Raw genomic sequence first — 19,921 nt, 5'->3', positions numbered from 1 at the left:
CTTGTTGACCAAGGCACACACCACCATCATCACCCATCAGGGTCACACCAGACCACCACTACCATGACAAGTCCTGAGCAACCTCACCCAACCTTGAAGCTAACCCTGCTTTGAGCCAGGGCCTGCACGAGAGACCTGCAAGGTCCTTCCTACCTAAACTGTTGTAAGACTATAGATCACAGATAGGAGACATGTGGAAATACCATCAATCACGTCAACTCCCCAAGAAACCCCTCCAACACTGGGGGTTGGACTAGATGATCTTTGAAGGTCCTCTCCAACCCAAACTATTATATGATTCCCCAGTCCCCCAGCTCCTCCTATGGATGCGGAAACCCTCTGCCTATGCACGGCACCTAGAAGGGTGCTTTCCTGGCCACAGCAGAAGACACACACCACTACCTGGCTAGAAATCTAGATGCAAGCAGGAGATGCTCAGGTAGCTAATGTGTTGGATGCTACTAAAGCCAGATGGGCAGAGCCAGAAGTTGCTGCTGGACTGTGCAGGAACCTGCTTGTTCTTGGGAGAGCAGCAACAAATCCCCATTCCTGGAGGTGACCACAGAGGCAGAGAGCACATATTTCAACCACAATTTAAATCACAACCAAATTTCCACTGAGAGATAAGTTCCCAGGAAGCTTAGCTCTCCACAGCCTGGTTTTGTGTATTCGATCTTCCCAGGAACATCACCAAGCTCTCTGGTTGACAGAAAGTCTAAACATCACGCAGTACTAGGCGGTTTCGTGAGAGTGAGCTGTGTACCAATGCAATACTCACGACTACCCAGGAATCTGAAACATACAGTTTATCTCTGAAGAATAATATGGGTTTTGCCACCCCCCAAAAAACAGGATCTGAAACAACCAGCTCCCTTCAAATTTCACATATTCACAGAAGAAGGTGTTCGTGAAGAGGACCCCACAAGCACTTCACTTCTCTAATATGTGCCCAGTTTAGTTTCACCTGTTTCCATACGCTCCCTTCCCAATTCCTACAACCTGCTTGCACATCCTGTTTCACTATGAACATGAGCTTCTGCCCCAGGGCAGCACTGCCTTCACTTCTCCTCATGGGGGGAGCTTAGGGAACAGTCAAAATGTGTGCAAAAAAAACCACACAAGTTTACCATTCTTGCTCATCCAGGCTCTGAGTCTGATCAAGGCATTGCCCAGGCTGTGGCAGGTCTTCACCATAAGCACTGGGCACTGCCAAAATGGCAAAGAGTGACAGGTCCACCATTAGTCACCCATCAAGAAGATGGTAGAGCAACTTCTGAAAAAGCAGCAGAAGGCAGAGGAGGTCTCCCAAAACAAGGGAGGATGAGGAAAACACACAAGTACGGAGAAGCCCCAAGTTTCAGTGATGTGGAAGAGAACACAAAGACGCTGGAGGTGAGCACAGGTCTGAGGAACGGCAAGGACAAGTGAGGGTGACAAACTGAAGAAGTCAAGCAGAAGCTGAAGCATGGAGAAGAGCCAACTCAAGCAGAGGGGGTTCTGAAAACAGCCCCCACCAGCAAAGGACTCACAAGCAATCACAGCAACAGACTCCCTCTCGCCAAATGCTGCTGCTTTCTGGATGAACCTCTTCATCTGAGGACTTCTGCTGTTTAAATTTAATTCTTTATTTAGGAGGTGCAATTTTGCATTGTAAAAGCACACTGAAAATTTGCCCTCAAAATGCCTTTTGCTGAAAATTAAAATACACACAGGAAACCTTGCCATGCTGGCAACAGGGACCTTTCCGCGTGCATGTGTGTGTGTGTGCAGAAGCAGGTGCTTGTGCACAAACATGTGCACATTCACATCTCTGCTACAGCTATTTTGGAAAAGGGCTGTTCCCCTACACATCTTCAAAGGGAGAACAGGAACAGGGGGAGCGCGCAGGGTTGTGGCACAGCCACACCGTGCTCCACTGCTCCAGCCTCAGAGGCACCAACATCTCCCTGCAGGTCCCATCGGTCCCTTGACGGCAGGCACATTGTCCTGCAGCAAACAGCTGCATCAGCCCCTGGACTGCAGCCACCGCTGGAGCAGAAGGCTGGGCCACCCCTGCCCTTGCACTGCTCCATGCGTTACCCAAGGAGAGGACAGTGTCCTCAGAGCCTGGGATGCAACGACAGAATTTTAAAAGGATGCTCAAGACAGCACCAGGACTTAAAGCTGCTCTGCAGTGTTATTAACATCACAACCCTGCTCCAGACCTGACCTGGTTTCATTATCTCAACTTCCCACCCCCCAAATGAGTTTGCTGAGAGATTTTTAAGAAACAGAACAAGGCTGCGACCAATTTTCAGGCCTTCTGACTTAGCCATTAAGAAAGAAAAAAAATCCTACGTTTCCCTCTTGTTTTTCTAAATAAAAATAATGTATAGCCCTAACTTGATAATAAATATGCTCAAAACCTGTCCTTAAGTAAAAGCTTTTGATAATAAATTGCCTGTACTAACTGCTATTTTACTGTTGAATTTTTTATTGTTGCTTAAGCACTGCAATTATGCTAATAAGCCTGAGAGGATGGTACACTAAAGCATTGAATGTGACAGATATAATACTCAATAAAATGTTAATCTTACCTGAAAATTGGAATCAAACAGCCTTATTAGTATTTATGGATACAGCATCTCCAACATGTTTCTTTAGAGGAATATATATATATGCAACAGATATTTCCAAATATACCCTGCTGTTTCTCATGCCTCCATACAATTCAATTCAAGGTGGCTATTACTGCTGCTGCTAATTGCCAGTCCCTTTTGGAATAAGAAATAAGAGTGTCAGTGTCTGTGCCATGCAAAATTCCTGCATATTGTTGGGCTTTTCCCCTTGGCTCCTTGAGCCAAGGGCAGCTGCCCATGGGGCAGCTGCCCATGGGGATGGGGACACCTCTCTCCAATTCAGAATAGGGCCACAGGGCCATCAGGCTTGGCAGGATGCAGCAGCACACAGTGAAGCGCTGCTCCGCCACCCTCGGTCACCTATTCTTTCCCCAATATCTCTATTTTTATGTGCAAGGCAGGTAAATCCAGAAGAGGGTTAAGTTATTTACAGGCGCTGGAGAAACAGCTTTTGGATTTTAAGACAGGACTAAACACTTATTTATTTCATTTTTTTAAACTTTCCAGCAGATGCTGACAAGAAACCAAACCCATCTGTTTCACTGCAAGTTACAGCATTGCAGAGCTGGATCCAGAGCCACTGGGCTGTCATGGGCGATTTGTCACTCAGGTGCCACAGGACTTTCCACAAGTTGCACTGCATTTTGCACTGTTATTTCACCACCCAGTCCCAATCTGCTTTCTGAACTGAGAGTGTAATTTTTTCAGCAAACAAGCTGCCTTTTACCACATGTGGCTTTTTTTTGGCCAAACTCATGGGTCTCAGACACAACCTCCAGGCTCCACCGACATGTACTTTTCTGTGGGTAAAGCAAGTTGCCCTCAACACCTTCACTTTCTCATCTATGAAATAAGGAAGAAATAACATCATAAGAGCCACATACTTCTGACAAACTATATTTACATCCATGACCAGGCTCTATAGCGAGACTGTTTCTACACAGCGGACTGGTGTGGTTTTCAGACACTGCAGGTTAATGCTGAAATAGCAGCTGCTGGCTTCCAGCTTCTCACGTTGCTCTCACTCACAGTAATAAATTCTGCTGACAGGACCACAGAAACACGGATAATCACCATTGCACTTTCTGACAGACAAGCAAGATTCTTGCTGCTGGATGCTGCAAGCCTCCTGGGTGGCAAACATTAGTTGGGAGGTATCTAGGAGCTGTTTCGATGAACAGTCACAGTGGGGAAAACCCAACCAGCTGCCCAGCAAAATCTGGGATTCCCAAAGTGCTCAAAGATCACAAAGCCACCCACAGGGTGCTACACACCAGGACATGCAGGACTTTCTTAAGCAATGCTTGCACTCAGAGCAAGACGTCTGTTCTGGAGTGCACGGATAGAAACAGGACTGCTTTGCAAGACACAGGCCTTAGAGCAGCTCCACAAAACCTCCTTGGCAGGTGTAAGCAAGAAGCGCAGCATTAGAAAAACAAACAAACAAATCAGTTGCAAAATCAAATAAAACTACTAACTGACTGAGCTTGCACCTCAGAGAATCTGGAGAAGCACCTGGGGCTCCTCTGCCCCAAGTCAACCCCAGCACAAGATGCCAGACACCAAATCTTGGGGCACGGCCGCATGTGAACCAGGCACAGAGCTGCAATGTGCTGTGAGACCGCGAAGCAACCACTCCCATCAAGGTGGCAGGACTCATCTCTGCCATGTTAAGTGAGTCTTGTCATTATTTTCAGCCCTGCAGGGAAATCTAAATTGAACTTTGGCATATTGTTTTCTTTTGCTAAGCAGCAATGCTTGAATGTTAACTCTGGTTCTGACAGGCATATTTATGGAGTATTCTTTGCAAAAAATCTTACCCTGACCAGTCCAAAAGGTCATAATCAGAAAAAAATAATAACAACAACAGTAAAAGAAGCACAAGGCTGGAAAACCATCACTGCCATTGGCACAACCCCCCAACTTATTATCTGTCCTTGCAACAAGGTGAGCTGCAAGGTCTTAGATTTATTTGATTGATTGAGATCAAAAGATCAGGGGGCACACAGTAAATTGTATCTTTTCATGAATGCATTTTGCTTTCAAGATTTGAGCAGATAGTTGCAGGAGCTGAAAAATAAAAAGGAAAAGAGAAAAAAACATGTACAAAGGTGACTTCGGAAAGACATCCCTTTATTTCTCTCTTGACACCATCTGCATTTCTTAGAGCTATTTGAAAGTTTCTTCCATGCTCCTATACCCTTGGGACACAACAGCTTATCTCTGCTAAACAGAAGATGATAACAAACAATAAGACACTAGTATAACTCCAGGGGAGACACCACTATTTGCTGACATTAAGGTTGAAAGGTAAATATTAGAGAAACCAAATAAATCCCAAACAAAGTCCTACAGGAGGCTGAAGAATTTCTCATTGAAGTCCAGGTGTCCCTGTGAGGCAGGACAGGTATCTCACCATCCTTCTGAGACACACAGGGAAGATGAAGCACCTGACGATGGCTCCGAGGCCACCTGAGCCCCAGGGGAGCAAGGGAGAAGCAAGAGAACTAAAGGAGCAGCCACCTTCAGGACATGATTTCAAGACCCAGGTGGTGAGCTAGCATTTCTAAACACAGAAAAAAGCCTGCTGTGTTCACTGCTAGGACAGGACAAACACAACAGAGAACAGGAACAGAAGAACAAGAAAAGAAAAATGAAACTCTCCATCATCTCATCATCCCCTAGAAAAACAACAAGGAAAAGTAATCATTCAGTTCCTGGCTGTGTGTTCCATGTGGTATTTGTATTTTGCTCAGTATACCTGCATCTGTAGCATTGTGTTCTTATGTCACAATAAAACAGATTACATTACCCATCCGAGAGTAAAAGTAAAGCCCTAACATGGACCACAAAAGAGACCCCAACTCCCAGGAACTTGCTACAAAGGAACCAGAACTGATACCACCTCCTGTTTTTGTTACAAGTTTACATTACATGCCAAGGGCTGAGGACTGAACTCCTTTTTCCAGCAGCTTACACTTTCCTCCAGAAGAACAGCACCATTAAGGTAACACAGGCACTGAGCACCGGAGTTAATTGCTGTTGCATCAAAGGTCATCACCAGACCAGGCAGCTCCAACACAGACACACTGAGCTTTGCCTTTTGCCTTATTAGTTTCACATAAGGTTAAGATAAGAATTTCAGATTTTCCAATTTGTAACCATCGAGAGCTTAGGAGGACTCTGCAGAAGTCATCTAGTTCACCTCCCCACCGCATGGAAGGGTCAGTTCTCCTAACAGCACATCTGATGGAACTTTGCTAACTGGCTCTTAGACCTTTCCAACAACTGAAACTTCCTCAACTCCTCGGGCAATGCACTCCAGCATTCAGCTATTCTTCATGCAGGAGATCATTTACTAATGTCTCATCTAATTTTCTCTTGCTGCAACTTCAGCTTGTAATTTGTCGTACTTACAGGGGGCAGATTTACAGTTTATTCCCTCTGTCCGCAACTAGTTCACCATTTCCAAAATGTATAAGCCAAGGCACCAGGGTGGATTTCCCTCTCTCTGCCACTGTTTCTGCTCAAAGCACGTTCTTAATCTTGTGTCTCTGCATGTATTTTTCTTACCCCGAGAGAACAGGCAGCTAGGGTATCACAAGGCTGTTTCAAAAGAAGACGCTCACATCCAAAGGCTGATGCATTTAGGCACACCCAGTTAAAAAGTATTCTGAAATAAGAAAAAGAAAGGATTTGTCTTTAGGATGGTAGGCAGAAGGCCCAGTAGTAAGGAAAAATCAGCAATCCTGACGTGCAATTTCTTCCACCCCATCATTTAACATTCAAACAGATCTTCAAAAGCAGCATCAATGATTGTAGATGCATCATGTGCCACCTCTCAGACTTGGCCACATTTTCTCAGACAAGCACCATAAGGGTTTGATAAATCTGTGTTCTAGGAAACAAAGCACTCACTGACTTCACAGAAAGTTCTGCCAAGCTATAAGTGATACCCGGTACACATCAAAATCAGAAGGCTCTGACTCCAAAGCTTTATTCACTGTGACAGAGAATAAATCTTAACATTGCTACTGGTGACTTTATTTACAGTGTCACTGAAGCCAACAGAGGCAAGACTTGTATCCTACTCTGAGACTGGAGTATGTAAAATTATAGGAGAGAGCCAGGGGAGAAAAGTCAAGTCTGATGAAAGATCAAGTTAACTTTCATGTTCACTACATAGTCCTTACCCCCAAAACTTCAGGATGATTCATCTAGAGAGAAAATAAATAAATAAATCTCCCAAACACAAAGGCCTGGTGACAATGAAAAAAGCATAAAGAAAGGATTTAACATGAACAGTGCCGGGAAGCACAGCAGGAAAGCTCCAAGTAACAAAAACATCCCAAATTTCACGAGAGAGAACAAGCAACAAGGGACAGCAGCAATAATACATTCACCTTCCTACTTTTGGAGGCTCTCCGAAGAACAGAGCCAGACAATGTCAGACCATTTGCCACAACAGCACTTTCACCAGTGGGTCACCTTCTGGACTCCACCCCATCTAAACTCCTGTCTCCCCTTAGCAGGGGCTGCTGCTTGTCCCAAAGGGTCAAGTGGCTTTGTAACCAATATGCCTTTTCCGAGAGCTGAAGCCAGGAGCCACTCAATTTGCCTCCTGCTGTGGAAACAAGATGCCTGTTGCACATCCAAGGATATGCCAAGGCAACAACTCAGAGTCTTCTCTCTTGCGGACACCACCCAACTATCCCTTTTGCTATTGCACCTTGTCCATCACCATGTTTCCACCTTGGATGTTTTCTTTTTTCCTTTTCAATCCTTCTCAGCTGTCCTGGGCTTTTGCTTTCCTTGATCATTTCCACTCTTGCCAATGCCAACACTTACAGCCAGCCCAACCGCCGTCAGCACAGGAAGGTGACACGCTCATATTTAGCACTGATTTGATAACAGAAGTGCTATTCACAAGGCTAAAGAGGAATACCCCCACCAATAATGTCGCTACAGCACAGCAGCTGGGGACACTGGGCAAAAAATAACTTTCAATGAAGATCTCAAAGTAATCTCAAAATGTATGACGGCCAACAGATAAAAGTTTAAACACATGCCCATCTTTAAGGGTGAAAGTAGCTCCAAAGGCTTCAATGAGACCATCTGCAGCATCACACACATTACCTCCCAAAATACTAATGACATAAGGATTTTCAGCGAGGGACAGAGATACAAGAAGTGCTTCCACCAAGAAAATACACCCATTTCTACGGCCAAATTACAACAGCTGTTGAAAACCATGGAGCAGCATTGAATGGCAGCCCAGGACAGGGAGCCAAGATGACTACCACATGCAATTGAAACTGCCAAGGGATTAAGTTAGGTCAAATGTAATTACACAAACTGGAACCTGGCCAGGGTACTGACTGGTTTAAGAAAATTAAAAGAGGTGTTCAAAAGTTTCAAAGACAGAGTCCTCCTCCTGTTAATTATTTGGTGAGTCAGTCGGCTGAAGTCTCAGTACTCTGGGAGGCTGTCTGAAAAAGGGGGAAAAATGAGGCATAAATTTGAAAGGCATTAGAAGCGATTAGCAAAAGCCTTTGTTCTCCATGGCAATCCTTGCTGCACTAGTGCGTGAAAGGCTTTCATGTTCATGCTGAAAAGTGGCCTTAGTTCCTTTGATACTTCTGGGAGGAAGTATTTAAATTTACAAATATCCTGCTGTCAGAAGTTACAGACAACAGTCAAGGAACTTCTGCGTATCCCAGCCAGGTCATACCTAGCTCTAAACCCAGCTCTCGGGAGGGCACTGAGGGGAGGAATACGAACAAGGACACATGGAAGCTCACTGAGACCTGGAGCAACATTTACCCTACTTGCGAGTGGTGTATAAAAGCTGGAGATCATGTGGAAAAAAAGGAGGTTGCAACCATGGGGGCAGTGGCCTCCTCATCTTCAATTTTCAGAAGAGGGGGAGCATGCAAGGCAGGCAATGGTAAGGAGAGCAGAAAGGATGCTTCATGGTCTGGCAGCTGAGCGTCACTTGGAAAGATCAGATCCTCTTTGTGCCTCTGCCTTATACCTCCTGAACAATAAGAGGAAAGTCACATAAAACAAATTTTCTCTCAGTCATTTATTGCTGTGCCTTTTCTGGCTAAAGACACAGGAGCTCACATGCGGAAGAAACAAGAAGTAGCAATCATGGATTAAGTTCCTCTGTTCAATCTCTAATCGAGACTCGTACTATAACCATGTACAGTGCTACAAAACATGAAGTGTTCTGTAAAAACAGGCCTTCTAAGTCTCAGTTTTGGCACCCGAAAGTAGTAGATGCCTCTGCTACCTCTGCATCTGAAAATTATCATTAGAGATACACTCATTACTGTCTTTGAAGCAGTTGGATGTGACAGTAAAAGCAGTACGTAACTGGAGATAAACCTTTCTGGGTAGCTTGTTCGGTGAAATGTTCAGATGATGCACACTAAATAAACCAATTTTGTGACTGATGTGAAAGAAACCAGGATGATTAAAGAACTATCTTCTCAACAAGTGCTGTATGCCAGGCACGTTGAGTGACACGGTTTCCTTGCAAAGCGACAGCAGATGAACATACAACCGAAGGCTCTGACATACTTATTTCACACACTTTTGATTTTCTGTTTGTTTTGGGTTTCTTTGTTTGTTTGTTTTTATTTTCGTTTTTGTTTGGGTTTTGATTATTTTCCTCTCTCCCCTTTTCAGAAAACAAGCCAGGAAAACACAGATATTTCACAGCACAGATTGCTGCAATGGCCTGAGCGTGGATGCAAGCAGCAGCTCACTTCTCTCCCAGGGGGAACAATCAATGTGCACAAGTTCTGGTGGGACAACTGGGACCACAGCACACCCTGCCCCAGCCCAGCAACACCTCCTCCAACACACGGCTCCGTGACGAGCAGGGCGAGAACGAAGAGCACAGGAGAAAGTCTGTGACGTCTCGCAATGGTGTGCAAACACCAAGGGCAAGCGACTGTGGGAAAAAGGCTGCCGTCTCTGCTGAACATGTGCAAGCTGTTGCGCTCCCAAAATGTAAAAATTTAGTCAGTCTTCCAGGTAGCAAAACCACAAATATCGCAAATCCCTCATCCTTGGCACTCCTCTGACAAGGCAAGTCACTTCCTTGGAGTTCTCAGGCACCACTGAAACAGCAAGGACACAGATTTCCTTTATCAACAGGAGCAAAACAGTTCTTCCCATTCTTCCCAGACACCTTCCAACCAGCCTCCTCTGAAGCAGCTCCGCTGCTTTAGCTGGAAAAACCCGCAAAAAGAGGTTTCGCTGGAAGCAGAGACCTAATGTTGGAAACTAGAGCCCAACTGGTGCAAGTCAGAAAAGTCTGCAAGCAGCAGTATTATAATGGGGTTTTGAGTTGAAAATATTCTGCAAGGTCAACACAGAGCATGTACTTATCTCCGGGTCTGTATATGCCCCGGGCTATATGCACCGACAGCACTATGCCATAGGCAGCCAACTCTCTCACGCTGGGACTCTGCAGCAGAGCCACCAGCAGCTCCCAGCCCCAAGTGCCCTAATTAGCAAAAGGTAGAGAAGACACTTAACGACGTCATTGCTCTGAACAGCAGCACGCCTCATCCCTTCAGATGGAGCCGGGAGGAAAAGCCGCGCGTCACCCATGCAAGGAGCGGTCGCCACCACCAGAGCCACACACAGGGACCACTGCACCAATGGGACAAGCACAGCATTGATTATTATTTTAACATGATCACTCACACCAGGACAACCCACACAGCAGATACTGGGGAGAGCAGAGCAGCCTGAAGGGTTTCACAGTGAAGAGGGACCTGATGCCAAGAAGAGAAGGTGACTGAGGTGGCCGGAGCATGAGGGAAAGGTCTCCCTGCAAGAAGGCAGCAGTGATTAACTGATACTGATAATGGCCTCTAGCACCTGAAATGAAGCACAAGGAAATGGCATGGAAAGGACTAATGCCAAGCAGTAATAAAGACAGAGCCAGGGCTGTTGCTCAAATACAAATTATTTTTTGCCCAGGTTACCTGTTGCTAAAAAAAAAAAAAAAACCACCACAAAAGTTTCCACATGCAGAGACATCCTGTTCGCTGTATTAAATTAAAGGGATGATTCAAGTGGGAACAGCTTTCGGTAAGCGGGGCGGGGGGGAGGAAATCAATTTCAGGTTGCTACGGACAACTGGGCTGTCTCCTGCAAAACTAAATCGGATTCAGCTCTACGAATCTGAATGCTAAACATTCCCTGAAATATAAGACACACACACACACACACACTCTAAATAAATAAACGCAATAAAATACAGTCCTGTGTCATCTCCTGGCTTTTTTTCCGCTGAACTAAGGACATGCTCAAACCTGCTAATTACAGCAAAATACAGGACTGGAGTTTTGGCTCGTCAGTGGCTTTCTGACTGCCAGTGCAACACCGATCACTGCCTTACAGGGGAAAAGATATTTAATAGCAGAGTGGCATTTGGCAAACTGAACCAGAGCGGCACCCAGATTCAGCTTGCTCTGGGCCCTTTCGTGTGCTCTGTGCTTGCAGCAGGATCTAAAACAATGTTCTGCTGATCCGGGCTCCTGCATAGCTCAGCTAGCAAGGGCCGGAGAAAGCTCACCCTGGGGCTTTCAAGCATGTCCTAGCTAATACTGGATGGAGGCAGTTTAACCTGCCCACGTTCCCTGAACTGAAACAACACCCTCCACCTGCGCAGTTGACCTGTGGTCGGAGCAGCCAGGTAGGAACCTTGAATGGAGGGACCACTGGGGACAACACAATGGCCATGGTCCGATGGCTGTCTTCTCCACATACCATGCACTGGAATAATTTCAAACAGGTCTTAAGCACCATCCTCACTCTCTGCAGCAAGTAGAGATGCAGGGGTACAAGGCTGCATCACCTCCTCACCTGTGGGACATTCTCCTCCAGCACACCCTCCATTAGCATCCCAGAGCAACCCACTGCAAACCACGGTCCCCCCTAGTCCTAACACCCCCCTGAGCAAGGAGGGCAAGGAGCAATGGCAGCCCTGGGAGCCTCACCGTGCCTCTGTGCTGGGCACATTAATCCCTGTGATTCCCGGGAGCCCAAGGGAACTCGGGAGAGGCACAATTTGGCAAAGATCAGAGCCACCAATCAGGAGCTGCATCAGGCTTTTTGTGGGCTGGAAGAGTATGAAATCAAGGCGGAGGAGAGATGGTGCCACATGAAATAAGGGAAGTAGGCAAGGGATGACTGTGCTCCAGGTGTGCATGCACCTGCTGCAGCACGGCCTCTGGCACAACGAGCTGTACAGCAAGTGATGTTACTCTAGTCACACCGAGCTCAGCGCCAACTGTGCAGCATCTTTCTGCATCACGGACAGACCCAGGGATGGACACCAGGCTGTCCCAGCAGCCCACTGAGAAAACAAAGGGTAAGAGCTGGACACCAAACCCCTGGTCAGAGAGGATGGAGCAAAAAAGATGAGGCACCTAATTTTGTACCCTTCCCCCAAAAACCGTTAAGTGACTGAATAAATCCATCTAGATCAATTTCTCCATCAATACAACAGGAAAAATTACCATCCCATGATACTATGAGTCTTAATTTTACGGAGCAGTCGATGTTCTTCCAATGAAACATAGCATTAAAATACAAGATTTTATTAGCAAAATCAATGATGTGTGCAAAGACAGTCCCCCATGGCTTAAAAAAAAAAAATAATCTAGGAATAATTATGAAACTGATAGTAACAAAGAACACTGTGCAATTACTACAGCTGCTTTGCAGGATTGTCTAATCATGATGGCCTCAACTTCTGATAAGACACCTTAAGGCAATACCACGAAAAAAATCAACAGAAGCTCAGCATTCCCCTGCACTTAGAGGGTGCAAAAATTTCACCTGCTTTGTATTTACTGACTTATAATACCTTTTTTCTTTTTCCCCTTAGCATGATGATAACAGTCCAGAAACAAAAACACTGCAACATTTACAGAAATATTTACCAGTTGCCTGTCTCTTTCTCCTTCCCCACCAGTTCCAGTGTTTTGTTGCAGTAGAAAAGCAACCAGGGGAGATTTACTCACACTTAAACCTAGCAGAAATGGAAGCGAGAGAGGCTGCAACTTTTCAGCACCAACAAAACACACGATGGTCCTTAACCACGCACACAGGTCAGGCATCTGCAGCATCTGAACACCCTCTGCAAACAATGCACCCAGTGGGGACACATGGAGTCCTGACACACATTTCCCCCCGCTACTGGCTTCCCACGATGTGCAGCCACAATGCCCGACCCACAGCGCAGGTCCCCTCCAACATCTCACCCAGCACCAGCTGTGGCAGACGGGGCAGCTGGATCTCCCCATCTTCAGGAGAAAGCCAGATGCACGCAGGAACCCAACTGCAAGTCCAGCACCCCAAGCAACCTCTGTTCTCACCTCCCATGGGATGCTATGAGCAAAATCCACCCCACCAGTCTGCCAGTCTTCTCACCTACTAGCCATCATCCATTTCAGTATCATCGTAAAGAGCTCAGACAGTCAAGAAATTCAGGCACTACCAAATCCAACAATGATCAAGCCACTTTCAATTTTTCAGTTAGCTCCGGCTAATTAACAAGGAGCACCAAGGAGTCCCAGGTATCGCAAAGTGCTCAGAGTTCATGTGCTTATGTGAAGTGGTGCCAAATAAATGACTACTGCCAGCTCTATCCCAAATGTTCTGCCTTGCACCCATAGCTATCCATTTGCAAGAGCCTAATGTCCACTCAGAGGAAAAAATACCGTCTCTTTACTCCACCTGGCCTTAAACAACATCCAGATGCTTGTGGGGATGGATGAGGAAAGAGAAACAAGAATACTCAACAGATGTTTTAATTAGCATAAATTTGCCATTCCTCTTTCTTCTACCATCAAACTCCTCTATTATCCTCGTTGGATAATTTACAGTGCTTGTTGCAAAGTAGTCTCTGAGAACAGAGACAGCATACACTTGATAATGCAGAAGTTCAAAGAGCTGAGCCACGCATGACCTGCAAGCAGATTGTTGCAATTTCCTTGCATGTATAAAAGGGCTTTGCCTTCATGCAATGCTGGAACTTGTCATCATGAAACACCCTCCTACTACAACATGGTCCAGAGGAGCTACTATTTTGGGTCCTAATAACATGCTTGGTTTTACAGGAAAGCAAAAAAGCAGAGTAACACGGAACAACCCAGCTGTCAAGTAGGGAAACAGATGGGATCCTCGCAGAGCTACACAGATTGCCTTAGTCAAGCGCTGTCACAGCCCATCCTCGAGATGGGGAAGCACAGTGCAGGAGCTAGATGAAAGGAGCTTGTGAAATTAAGTAGCATCATCACCTCCACAAGGCCTGTGAAGAGACAATAGAGAATTGCTTTCCAGGCACTCTGATCCCAAGGCAATAAAACATGACTCAAAGTTGTTTGTTAGGCTGTTTTTTTCCCCCTACTAGAAATGCCTTTTGGCTGAGTGACAGTTGCCCAGTTCTCCCACTTGTTTGGTCCCCACAAAATGCAGACAGCGTGCACGGAAAGAGGCACCAGGAAGCACAGGTGACAACCATGGTCTTGGCACAAACAAGGCTGGTTGGGGTGTCCCTGCCAGCGTGGCCCCAGGTGCTGGCAGGCAGGCTGGCTGCCCATACACAGGCAGTGCCATGATTCACTGCACTGCGGCTTCCAGTCCACAATTTGGCTTCCAAACAGTCTAGGAAACCACAGCACCTGCCATGGTGGTTCAGCTCCCGTGTCGAAGGAGGTGCCTTTGTACACCATGAGTCAGTGGTGAACCAGGAGAGGTGATGGACCGGCCTCACCTTCCTCATTCAGACTCACAAGAGGATGCTAAACCCAAGCTAATAAACCAGTACTCTGGAAACCAAGGCACACTTAGAGATATTAGGGCCCATAACTAACAAATACAGAGCCTGTGCCTCCTATCTACATTCTGAGCTCACAGAAGAGCAGCCCCCAAGGACAGCTGGCTATTCATGCCTGTAGTTATTCAAGCAACGAAGGCTGTACACAGAGAAAAGGTTGGAACCAGATTGTGAATGAAGTACCAGGATCAATTCCCCTATCTACCCTCCGCCTCTCACTAACTGGAAAATACTATTCAGGGAAAACATAATTTAAAGGCGGAGGCTAATGATGAATCAGATTGATTTTTAGGGCAAGAAATTAGATGTATTTGTAGTCTACCTGCTTGCAGCTTGCCAAGAGTCATAGCAAGTTTCAAGACAACCCAGCATCCTCTCCCCTTCCTCATTCCAGCCCCTTCCCCTGTTCCGTCTCCTACAAAGGAAAGAAAACACCCTCACAGGAAAGAAATTCCCTTATACAAGACAATCAAGTGTTGCCAGGAGCCAGCTCAATGCTGGCTTCCCCCTCCCTGCAAAACAGCACAGAGCCTGAATTTATGGATGTGCAGAGGGTCCACTTTCCAGGGAACAGCAAATTCCAAGCGTGCAGCTGGGAGGAATGCATCGTATGTCTGGTATTCACGCTGCGCCCTCTTTTCCTCTTCCTTTTTTTGGCCGTATAAGGAGCTGAGCACAGCAGGCAGGGCCAGGGAGCACAGTGCTGCCTGATCAACGCCATCAGACTTCCAGCTCTGTTTGTCTTTACTGGAAATCCAATCAATCCGTCTAGGAAAAAGGTTAGTGCATACACCACAGAGCGTCAGGATCAGGCATCACACCCTTGGGATCCAGGGTAAAAAGAGGAGCAAGGTGAACTAGACCAGCCCAGCAAGGCTTCCCACAAAGATACATGCACACGTAGATAAGCACAGGCAAGAATTTTCTTAACTACATTGGAGGGAATGGGGGTGCTAACTTAAAAAACAGTGACTATTATGGCTGCAGTCCTAAAGGGCTGTTTCCCAGGTCAGCAGCACTCAAGTCATATCTGCAGAGGACATAAAAGTCAACCTGGCCTTTGGTGCAGGAAGGGTGGGGAGGATTACGTGCCCTCAGCCACAGAGAAATTCATCCTCTCTAACATACACAGGTTATAAACGGGAATGTGGGACCACCCTTTAGAGATGCAAATCGCTCATATCTTTTCCTAAAGTCCCAACAATCTCTAAGTTAAAGTCTATTACAGTATGTCAGCAGCAGACTGGGATTTCCATATCCCCGATGCAATTACAATATTACATCCTAAAAAACAAAACCTTTTTGCCATTGTTGCTTCTTCTGCAAAGAACAGGCTATTCCTGTGAGCACGCAGGACTTTGCAGGAGTAAAAAGGAGAAAAGAAAGACGCACTTCTCCACCCAAGGCAGAAAATCCTGGATCACAAAGACCCTGGAGGAATCCACATCAACTCTCCTTTCTCAGCTCCCCTGTTTGGCATGAGAAGAGATGCTCTAATTTCGTCCTGCAGGAGAGTGGTGACAACAGCTCCCAGAAAGAAGGAAGAACACAGACACATCACCAATGTCCGGCTTGTCTCTAGTTCAGTCCTGGCTTTTTCTTGCATACAGAAGACCTGAAAAGACCTGCACAACAATCTATGCTGTTCCTCACCTTCGGCTGCTTCAGAGAAAAGTTATTGCATCCGCTTTCTTCAGCCAGGCACCAGGGTCCCAAGCGAGGCCACAATAGAGCTGGCCAGGAAGAAGATAAGAAACCTTAAATAAATCAGCAACCTGACCCTTCAACCCAGGCTGGTTCTTGATGCCTTGAAAGATGAAGCAAATCTTCCATAACAGGCAGGATTGAAGTCTTCTGCCCTAGATACCTTCTTATTCCATTGCCCAAAATATAAAGATTAACTTAATCCTGAGGCAGGAGGGTTAATCTTGCTCCCAATTTTATTTTATTATTTTGCCAATAGTCATTAGCACTGAAATAATTCTTCACACACACACAGAAGCATCTGGTCTGCCTTTGAATCTTAGGTCATTGGCCACAGAAGCCTCCTCTCACAACGCCACATGCTCTGGATTACAGGTTGGGTGACAGCTGTTTTTATTTGTTGTTGTTGTTGGTTGGTTGGCAGTTTTTTACCAGTTTCAAGATTCTCAGCTTTGACTGACCATCATATGTGTCTGTGTATGGGGACAAGGAGAACAGACACACCAAAGCTGCCTCCCGACTTACAGACATCTCTCTGTGCTTCACACTATCCCAATGCTTTCACAGTCCCTCCACAAATGCATTTAGAGGGCAGGACACCGCTGGGCAGAAGTGGGATGTTCCCCATCAGCATCATGCTAACTTATGGAGACTTATTGGTGCTGCCTTGTTGGGCGAGAACAGTGACCATCACAGCCCCTCACACTCAGCCTCAGTAACACCGCAGCGGGCAGCAGATCATGAGCAACCTGAACCCACCCAACCGCCCTGTCCTGTCCTCCCACCCCTGCCAAACAGGATGAGTCCCATCCCCTTCTCAGTACCAGCACTTCTGGGCTGCAGCTCCCCATCCTCCCCTTGGAGGCCCAGTCCCACCTCCTGCAGCTGCCTGCTCTCAACAGTGGCCAGAACCCTCCTCATGATATCCAAATACAGTCTTCAGCCTCCACCTGCTGTACTCAGATGGAGACAGGGATGCTCTGAGGCACCCAGTGGAGTGACTTGGATGAAGAGACATGGTTGAAACTCAACTGGGGGAGGGGAAGATTTCCAGCCTCATTAATAACAGCCTGAAATTAAAAGCAGAGCTTGTAGTACAGATGTGGTTCCAGATACCCTGCTGCTCGTGTTAACAGTGTGGCTTTATTATGGTCAGGGATTAAAACCAGCTCCAACAATTAAAGGAGTGGGGGGAAAAAAAAAAAAAAAAAAAAAAGGAAAGAAAGAAAGAAAAGAAGATGACTAAATGAAAGAACCACTGCCACCAAAAATCAGTAAAATAAAAAATTCCTGTGGGCTGAAATGATTAGCAAAAAAAAAAGTTGTGTGCTGTGAGTAGCAAGAGTGAATGCTTCCCTTCTTACTGCCAACAAGCCCACACGTGCACCCCACCAAGTGTATGTGTCCCGTACCCACGGGAAGCCACCCAGTGCCCTGTGGCTCAAGCAACAGCCACTGTCAGTCCCCATGGGATGTCACCTCCCAGCCCAGAGCAGGTGCTCTGTGACCACCCAGCTTGGAAACCTTCCTCACTCTCACTGCCTAAATGCTATGCCATTTAATAAAAAAAAAAAAAAAGAAAAGAAAAATGCCTCACAACAAATGACTAATGCACCTGGAACTTCTCAGGAGCCACCAGTCCCTGGTGAGCAGCCGGAGGAGGTGGAGGAGCAAGAGGTGGGGAGGATCAGCAGATCCATGCAGCCGCTCGCAAGAGCCGAGCAGAAGCACGCACACATTTCTTCGAGGTGAGCTGGCTGCCCAACGGTTGCTCAAAATGCCATCGACCACCCTGCGTGTCCCAATGCCTGCCCACAGCAGCCCTGCTGCCAGCTGGTGAGGCCGGACACCTTCGTGGGTAGCAGCTGGAAGAGTACACCGAATTTAAATGTCCTGAAGTTAAGAGGATGAGAAGCCAGTAGGAAGCCTCAGTTCATCATGTCTTGGTAGATTAGTTGACGCCTTTAAGGGCTCCGTCAATGCTGCTGAGATTTGAACCTACTTTCTTTTTTACATGAATTAGAAGCAATTAATTCACAAGAAGGAGAGAGGAAGATAGTTTTCCTCTTTGTCCCCCCATTCCTGACACATAAAACATCACTCTTTCTTTTCAAGCACTGGCAGCACACCAAGAGGACCAAATCTCTGCAGACAAACCACCAAAGGGGCACAAGTTTGGCAATCAGATGGGCATCCACCACCCGAGTACATGGGACCATGAGCCCAGTCCTTCCCAAGGGGAGTGAGCCCAGACCTGCATGGGAACAGCTACAGGGACCAGGGGCTACACAGGGTCCTCAAAAGCCCTGGGAAACAGAAGGACAAATAAAAATAACTTTAAAACAATCACCTCCCTGCCAGCACATGAATCAACAAACAGAATGGAAGCAGGTGAAATAGACATTCAAAGCCATTTCTCCAGGTTTCCAAGGCTGAGCAATTTTTCACACCCTGAAATCCCAAGACGGGGCAGCCCTGGCCTGGGGAGGGGGGCTGTGGGGTGCAGCTCTCCCCAGTGCCCATGCAGGACCTCCCACCATCTTGGCATGCACAGCGGGACCCGCTGCTCCTCTCTGGTTGTGGGGAGCACAGAGGCAGAAGGTCCATATTCACCCATCAGATCTGAGCCTCATCTTTGCTCCAGGACAGAGGCAGAATCATTTTCCATAAAGGACTTACATACACTCCCTTACCAGGGTTGCGACTATTAGGTGACAAAGTCTTTGCATGTATGGAGACAGAATGGTGGATTCAGGTACGTTTTTGCTGCTGTAATGAAGGATGATGATGCCTGATCCAAACAAAGAAGATCCATCGTTATATGACACTGCATGTGTCTAGACAGCTGCTCTTAAAAGTCTGCCAAGAACTTTTACACTGTTAGTTCTCAGAAGCTCAGAAACTCCAAGCCAGGCCGTGCAAACCGTTTATAATTCCCTTCACTGCAGGGCTACAAAGGGCTTCAGTAGAATTGTACTTGAAGCCGTGTCTGCAGAAATATCACAGCAAAGGTGGCAAGTCCCCAGCAACCACACAACAGTCTGTACCATGTCCAGAGCTGGTTTGATAGCGTAAGAAAACCAAAACCTCTTTTCTTTTTTTCCTAGCAGAAGTCTCCAGTGTTTCGTAAACATTCAAATTAAAACTAGCAAACCCCACAATACACTTTCTCAGACACCAGAGGACTTTTTAAATACCAAGGTGACTGCAACCAGAAGTTACCACAGCTTAATAAATTTGGGTGAAGTGACTTCTTGGTGGTTTCAGCTAAAGGGCTTGGCCTCGTGTTTGCAGCAGGCTGGGAGCACACATGGTCACCACAGCTCAGCCAACATTCAGCAGGATAACAAACCACCTCCCTGCAGCCTTGCAACCCCATGAAGAGAAGAGTTATCCCCACTTTGCAGACGGAAGAATGAAGTTCAGAGCTGTGCTGCCCCATTACACTCACTCCTGGATGGAAAACCAAGGGATGCTTGAAGGACATGGGATGGCAGCTACACCAGGTACAGCCTAGCAGAAGACAAATGGACTGTGGCCTGGGAAAAGCACAAGGGAGCAGGAGGAGCTAAGCAAGTGCCAGCCAGCAAGGAAGATGCTGTGGCCATAAGGCAGCAAAGAAGAGTTCTTCCAAAGGAGGAGACCTCCCAGTGGAGCTGGAAAAGGGAAAGAAGAGGGCCCCAGGTCCCTCAGATAATCCCAGAAAAGTTTCAGCCCATTGCTATCAATC

General features: G+C 46.6%; 1 protein-coding gene across 14 annotated transcripts in view; it reads right to left on the bottom strand.

Moving 5' to 3' along the window:
• LPP (LIM domain containing preferred translocation partner in lipoma) overlaps positions 1–19,921 on the bottom strand; it is a 343,879-nt gene that overhangs the window by 268,292 nt on the left and 55,666 nt on the right. For 8 of the 14 annotated variants that reach the window (XM_082055343.1, XM_082055335.1, XM_082055348.1 and 5 more), the window contains one exon: positions 6,192–6,291. The exons of the other annotated variants lie outside the window; for them this stretch is intronic. The gene's annotated coding sequence lies outside the window, so the exon portion shown is untranslated. The remainder of the gene's footprint in view (positions 1–6,191; positions 6,292–19,921) is intronic. 14 annotated transcript variants of the gene reach the window in all.

This window comes from Streptopelia decaocto, assembly GCF_964273445.1.
Source record: "Streptopelia decaocto genome assembly, chromosome: 6".
Classification (NCBI taxonomy): Eukaryota; Metazoa; Chordata; class Aves; order Columbiformes; family Columbidae; genus Streptopelia; species Streptopelia decaocto.
The sequence above is the reverse complement of the archived record's forward strand: the minus strand, read 5'-3'. Positions and strand labels throughout refer to the sequence as shown.